The sequence below is a fragment of the Microtus pennsylvanicus genome, chromosome 12 (genome assembly GCF_037038515.1).
Source record: "Microtus pennsylvanicus isolate mMicPen1 chromosome 12, mMicPen1.hap1, whole genome shotgun sequence".
NCBI lineage: Eukaryota > Metazoa > Chordata > Mammalia > Rodentia > Cricetidae > Microtus > Microtus pennsylvanicus.
The window spans coordinates 54,618,990-54,625,716 of NC_134590.1; the positions used below are offsets into that span (position 1 = coordinate 54,618,990).

A 6,727-nucleotide genomic window follows, 5' to 3' on the forward strand; every position below is an offset into this window, starting at 1 on the left:
GTTCAATACTTTGTATGAGATAGTCACACGTCTTTGTTTTCATAAGCTAGGCTTTGTGTTAGATGACTGTTGTGTAGATCCATCTAAGTGTTCTGGTTTTTATTAAGATAGACTAGGCTAAACTCTGGTGTTCGGAGGTTAAAGGTATTTCATGTATTTTTATGTGTGTGGCAGTTCTGGCACATGCCAGGCATTCATTCATCTATCTCTCTAACCCCTTAAATATATTTTTAATGGTATTTTCAACTTAGGATGGATTTATAAAAGCTAAACCCCTCTACATGGGGAAGAAGCTGTTTCTGTGTGCAAAGCTACTAGTTGTAAACTATAAGACATTACCGTTTCCCCTTTCCCTGCCCACATCTGCTGTTGTTCATTTTTCCTATCTCTAAGGCTTTTTCTTCATCTGCCGATTGACTAACCTTGCTGTTGCTCATGGAACGTTGTCTGGAACAAACGCCATTGCATCTCTGTGTTACATGAACTTGAGGGCTCACAGCCTGACAGTGTGCTGAGCACCAGATCCTGCTGCCAGAAGACCTGGGTCTCTCTTTACTGACCACATTTCTTGGGTAAGTCTCTGAGCTTCTCTGAGTCTCAGACTTCTCCCCTTGGCTAGTTGATTCTAAAAGGGTTGGAGAGCTACTTGTCTGCAGAGGTACTTACGATGATTAAAATTCACTAGGAAGTGGGAGTTACAAGCATTTGAGAGCAAAGGGGCCTCCTAAAGCACTGCCGGATTCTCCAGGTTCAGCCTCAGGTGAACAGGAAGTAGAAGGATCGTCTGGAGTACCAAAACACAAGACCATTTGCACTGGGGAGTGGGAGGTGGGGGTTCTTTGCTGAGACACACCAGGACACAATCTTCTTGTCTCTGCCATTGGCTCTGCTTGCCTTGAACCTGCTCTTACTCATTTCCGTTTCTATCCCCATCCATCCACTTGTGCTATTGGTACCGCATACATTTTGTGCTTCTTACCTACTTGCTTCTCACTCTTTTAGTTAATTTTGTCTTCATTTCTGTTTCTGGTCACTGACTTTCTTTGTGTTCTCCATTCTTAGGCTGCCAGATGACAGAACTTAGTTATGGGTTGGTAGAGGTGGGCTGTTGGCCAGCGTGTAATATTTAACTTCCTCAGAAAGTCCTACTGACACAGAGAAGTCTCCAGTTTGTAACAAAACTCCTAGCAAGTACCATTTGTTTACCTCTCATTTTGTAAATGTCCTTGGCATTCTAATACACGAGGGGGGATGAAATAAACTGAGTATAAATAAATACAATCCAGGAAGTGGTTGGTGACACAAGAGAGGTGTAGAAAATGTGAAATTGGATTTCAAAGGCAGGAAATGTCACATCCAGTAGGGAGCCAATAAGGCTTTATGGCACAAATAACACAAATTGAATTGAGTCTGCAAGGAAGACAGGATTTGGAGATGTTGAAATAGGGAAGGTGTCTACGAAACAAAGAAAAGAAGTGTGAAAGGAGGTTTAGACTGGTGGAATTAAGGAATAACTACAGAAAAGGAATAATTTTTCATTTTGTTAGAGCAGAAGGGATGTGAACAGGGAGGAAGAGTGCTCAAGGGAAGTAGGACATCAAATAAAATGGTAGATAAAACCACACTGCTCTTTCTTGGTGTAAATATAAGTGAAATATTAATGATAAGGCTGGTATCTGTATCAGTACATGGGTCTGTTGGAATAAAATATTGAAAACACATTGGAGTAAAGTAAGATTTCCTAAGTCAACTGAATGGGTTCTTGGTTCTTGACTTCTTAGAAACAGATGTTGATGCTATTAGTATTGATTTTGCATTGAATAATGTCAACAAGATGAAGCAGATCATTGATAAGAATAAGGCTGGAATGGCTGGATGAATTCTTCCTTTCTTTAAGGAAAGACCTGGGGCAAGTCATTTTCTTTGTCACCCTTGGTCCTGTCCTCACGTCTGTAATCTTGCAGGGTAGCTAGTTATTTGATGGCTGCTTTGCCAGCCTTTCTGAGTCTATAATCACACACACACTTGACCTCTTCGGCTTCATTTCAAATGAAATCGTTCATTATTTGAGGACTGACTGGCATTTTATGCTGCTGGCGTCGATAATCTTCCTTATGAAAAAGCCTCAGCTGGAAGCACTGCCTAAATTCATGTGTTACGAGGGATGAGAACTCTGGTTAATTGAATTTTCTTGTTAGAGTGAAGATTAATTAGCATATGACCTATTTAAACCCTTGCTGTTAGCAACACATGTCAGGTATGTAGAACATTTTTCATGTAAGAAATTTAAGTCCTAAAATAGGAAAATAAGATCTAAGTGCCATATGTGTATAAACCTCTGTGATGTTGTCATTGGGCACTGTGATGCCAATAACAGCTATCACTTATTTGAATATTTATTGCTGCCGGATACTTTCCTGAAAGTTTTACATGTATCATCCTACTCAAAGTTTAACAAAACCAACAAAAGCTAAGTAGTCTATTGGGACCTAGAATGTATGTGTGTGGTTAACCCTCCAAACAAGATGTTGAATCCTAATCCTTGGAACCTGGGGACGTGTGCTTACTTGGATCAAAGAGTCTTTGCAAATGTAATTAAGTTAAAGATGTTAAGATGAGTAATTATTCAGATTATCAAAGTGGCCCCGATAGCCAATGAAAACCATCCTTATAAAAGACACAAAGAGGAGGCCGTGTTATGATCACAGAGGATAGTGGGGTGATACAGCCACAGAGGAGTTCCCAGAGCCACAGGAAGCTGGGAGCAGTCTTACACATGGCTGGCGACAGGGTCTAGAGGAGGTATGGCCCTCCTAGCATCTCAGTACAAGACTTTGGCATCCAGAATTTTGGCAACATACATTTCTGCTGAATAAAGTGAACTAGCTTTTGGTATTTTGATACATACCCAGAAGCAGCTAATACATATTCTTCTTGCATATGTAGGAATGCGGCATAGAAGAATCAATTAACTAACCTCTGTCAGAAGTCCAAAGGGGAAAAAAATGTATCGCTGGCATCCTTAAATTTTTCTTTTAACCCCAGTAAAATACTCCATCATGTTCTGGCTGCACCTCCATAGACAGACACAAAGAAATGCAGGTGGGGCATGGAGCCTAGATTCTGGGTAAAATCCAGGGATGGTATTCTAGAAGAGCTAATGATTCTGTTCTGAGTTTGAATGATAAAAACTTGTTTCTAGAGAGTAAAGTGAGGAAAACTTTCTTTTCTTTCCTTTTATTTTATTTATTTATTTATTAAAGATTTCTGCCTCCTCCCTGCCACCGCCTCCCATTTCCCTCCCCTCCCCTGATCAAGTCTTCCTCCCTAGTCAGCCCAAAGAGCAATCAGGGTTCCCTGCCCTGTGGTAAGTCCAAGGACCACCCACCTCCTTCCAGTTCTAGTAAGGTGAGCATCCAAACTGCCTAGGCTCCCAGAAAGCCAGTACGTGCAGTAGGATCAAAAACCCATTGCCATTGTTCTTGAGTTCTCAGTAGTCCTCATTGTCTGCTATGTTCAGCGAGTCCAGTTTTATCCCATGCTTTTTCAGACCCAGGCCAGCTGGCCTTGGTGAGTTCCCGATAGAACATCCCCATTGTCTCAGTGTGTGGGTGCACCCCTGGCGGTCCTGAGTTCCTTGCTCGTGCTCTCTCTCCATCTGTTTTTTTATTTAGACCTTGAGATTTTAGTTCAGTGCTCCAATGTGGGTCTCTGTCTCTGTCTCCTTTCACCACCTGATGAAGGTTAATATTCAGGAGGATGCCTATATGTTTTTCTTTGGGTTCACCTTATTTAGCTTCTCTAGGATCACGAATTATAGGCTCAATGTCCTTTATTTATAGTTAGAAACAAAATATGAGTGAGTACATCCCATGTTCCTCTTTTTGGGTCTGGCTTACCTCACTCAGGATAGTGTTTTCTATTTCTATCCATTTGTATGCAAAATTCAAGAGTTCCTTGTTTTTTACTGCTGAGTAGTACTCTAATATGTATATATTCCATACTTTCTTCATCCATTCTTCCATTGAAGGGCATCTAGGTTGTTTCCAGGTTCTGGCTATTACAAACAATGCTGCTATGAACATAGTTGAGCATATACTTTTGTTGTATGATAGGACATCTCTTGGGTATATTCCCAAGAGTGGTATTGCTGGGTCCAGGGGTAGGTTGATCCCGAATTTCCTGAGAAACCGCTACACTGCTTTTGAGGAAAACTTTCTAAGTAGAGCAAGACACCAGAGAGGTAAAGGATAAAACCATGAGCCTTTAGAGAATTGAAGTAGACAGGCATGGGTCGGGAAATTTCTGGAAGGGAAATGGAAGGTGAACAAGCTGGTGGTAGACTTTCTGTGCCAGAGAAGACATAGTGTACTGGTCAGACTTTTGAAGAGCTGGCACAGTCTGATCCCAAGATCAGAGAGCTCTCTTAAAGGTTTGCTGTGGAAAACACCTTGGAGGCTAGGTTAGTGTGTAGAAACCAGGGGCAGACTCCCTAGAGTCATGACTGTGATATGCATATCAGCATGAGCATGCCAGCACACAGAAGAAGGCAGATTTGAGAGACACTTTAAGGATGTAATCCGAGCAATTCAGTCACTATGGATATCCAGGGAAAAGGGAAGGAGGGACATGGGCTGCCTTGTAGACTTCAGGTTCAGAGAACCAGGTTAGGGGTATGGTTGGTGATGGTATGTGTAAATAAACATTCCACTAATGACTGATAATTTTGTAAGATTTTTGCTCTGAATGTTCTAACATTTATTTACATGTTAATTGTGGCTTGTGAATTCAAGCCTGTAAGCCATTGAGCTGCATACTATGCTCGCCAAGAGAAGAAAGAGGGCGACTAACCCACCTCTGTGCTGCAGACTGGGTATCTCTTCATATTTCTAAGTGGGGCAGCCATGTTAGGATAATTTGATAACTGAATGTCTCAAGGTCAATGTCTTATAACCTCTGACCTCAGATTCTAGCTTTCTTCTCACTGCTTCCTGGACAAACAGCATGCTATCTTTTTGTACCTGACCTTTTTCATTTATTAGCCATCTGACCTTTGGAAATTTGCTTAACCGCTCTGTACTTTAATTTCAGCAGCTGTCAAAAGGAGATGAAAATTACAGTTCCTGCTCTCATTAACTCAGACAAGAGCCTGTGAGCAAAATCTTTGCAACTGGAAAAGTTTTAGAAAATGTGAGTAATTATTTTTATGACAAGCCCAGATTTTCCCCTGCAATTGTGTTTATTGAACTAGTCCCTGGGTTCATTCAGAAAGTTTTCCTGTGGTTTCCTGATTTCCCCTAACATATGTCTATAACATGAGTTCTCTAGTAAATGTAGATTTAAAAGTTTAAATATTTCTTTCTAGCTAGAGAGGGAAGAAGGTTCTGCTAAGGGAAAGAGGAGAGTGGTGGTAAGAAAGAAGAGTAGGGAGAGGGGATAAGATAGAATCATGGGGTAATCAAAGATACAAACACTACAATACAAATATTATTATGTGTGACTAATGTGATTCAATAAATTTTTTTAAAATGAACATTTCTACTTTCTGTGTTTTCCTGTGTAGGGTCTCATGTCCGCCTAGGCTGGACATGAAAGCCTTCCTGATCCTCTTGCCTTGACCTCTCAATTGCTGGGATTTTAGATGTGTGCCACGATATCAAGGCAAAAAATTTAAATATTCATATCTAAATCACTTCAGCAAGTTACCAAATATGCTTTTCTATGGTTTTACAGAAAACTCACTCCATTGACAATGGCATTTTATTGTCTTTTTGACCCCAGGCATTTACCTCACAGAATTTGAAGATAGACATGTTACCCTAAACTGAGTTCTGATATTAGAAGAAGCTTGGGACATCCCATCTTTGTGCCTAGATTTTGGTTCATGTTACAGTTCAGTACCTAGGTATGGAGGGGTGGCTCATCCTGTTAACCCCGAAATCTAGCCCAGCAATGTCTTTGGGGCAAAAAATGTGGCTATCTCTCAGCCTTTCAATAGAGTGCCCTTGGTTCATTCCTAAGCTCTGTCCAATCATAGAACTACACTCTCCCCTTGAGAAAGCTCAGATAGGAAGAGAACAGGAAACAAACCCAGGCTGAAATCAGCAGCACTCCGCACAGAATGGGGCATATGTATGCAATGCAAAGTAACACCATCTTGGATCTTGTCTCTTAAAAGGATGTACAAAGCGGTGGCAAAGCAGAAACGGAGGAATGGAGCAAAGAGAGTTGTGCAATTCACAGAACAAATGTCTTTTCTCAGAGGGGAGTTGCTGCCTCCATTTCACAACCCTGCTGAAGTCTCTACAAGGGTGACAGAGTTAGTGGGGTACAGTGGGACGAAGACTACCCTGGGAATCAGGTTAAACTCTTTTTCGTCTTAAGCTCTTAAGCTAGTTGGCACTGAGTTTTATTGCATACAGCTGTAAGAACCCTGGGAACCCTTCAGTGTGTGGGAGTGGGATAGGCTGGAAGGGGGAGGGAACCCGGTGCATTCACTCCAGCTCAACAAGAAGAGACTTTGTCATCATGCTTCTACGTAGATTAGCATAATATTTTAGAAGATTCTAACGGGATCTTTTTGCTAGACTTTTCCAGATTTGAACCAACCACTGAGGCCACGCTCATGTTAGGGTAAGGCCTAAGGGTGCAGCACTGTTACTGATCCACCACAATTACTTGAACACTTAGAGCACAGATAGGGTTTTAGAAGGGAGTAGGTGCCCTG

The 6,727-nt window shown here is 41.4% G+C and overlaps 1 long non-coding RNA gene across 2 annotated transcripts; it reads left to right on the top strand.

The window, feature by feature from the left end:
* Positions 1-389: 389 nt before the first annotated feature.
* On the top strand, positions 390-6,512 carry LOC142832877 (uncharacterized). Of its 2 annotated transcripts, none has more exons than XR_012907289.1 (3): positions 390-572; positions 5,092-5,190; positions 6,179-6,512. It is a non-coding gene; the product is annotated as an uncharacterized LOC142832877 (long non-coding RNA). The 2 variants fall into 2 exon arrangements; XR_012907290.1 differs by having other exon boundaries at positions 5,095-5,190.
* The last annotated feature ends 215 nt before the right edge of the window (positions 6,513-6,727 follow it).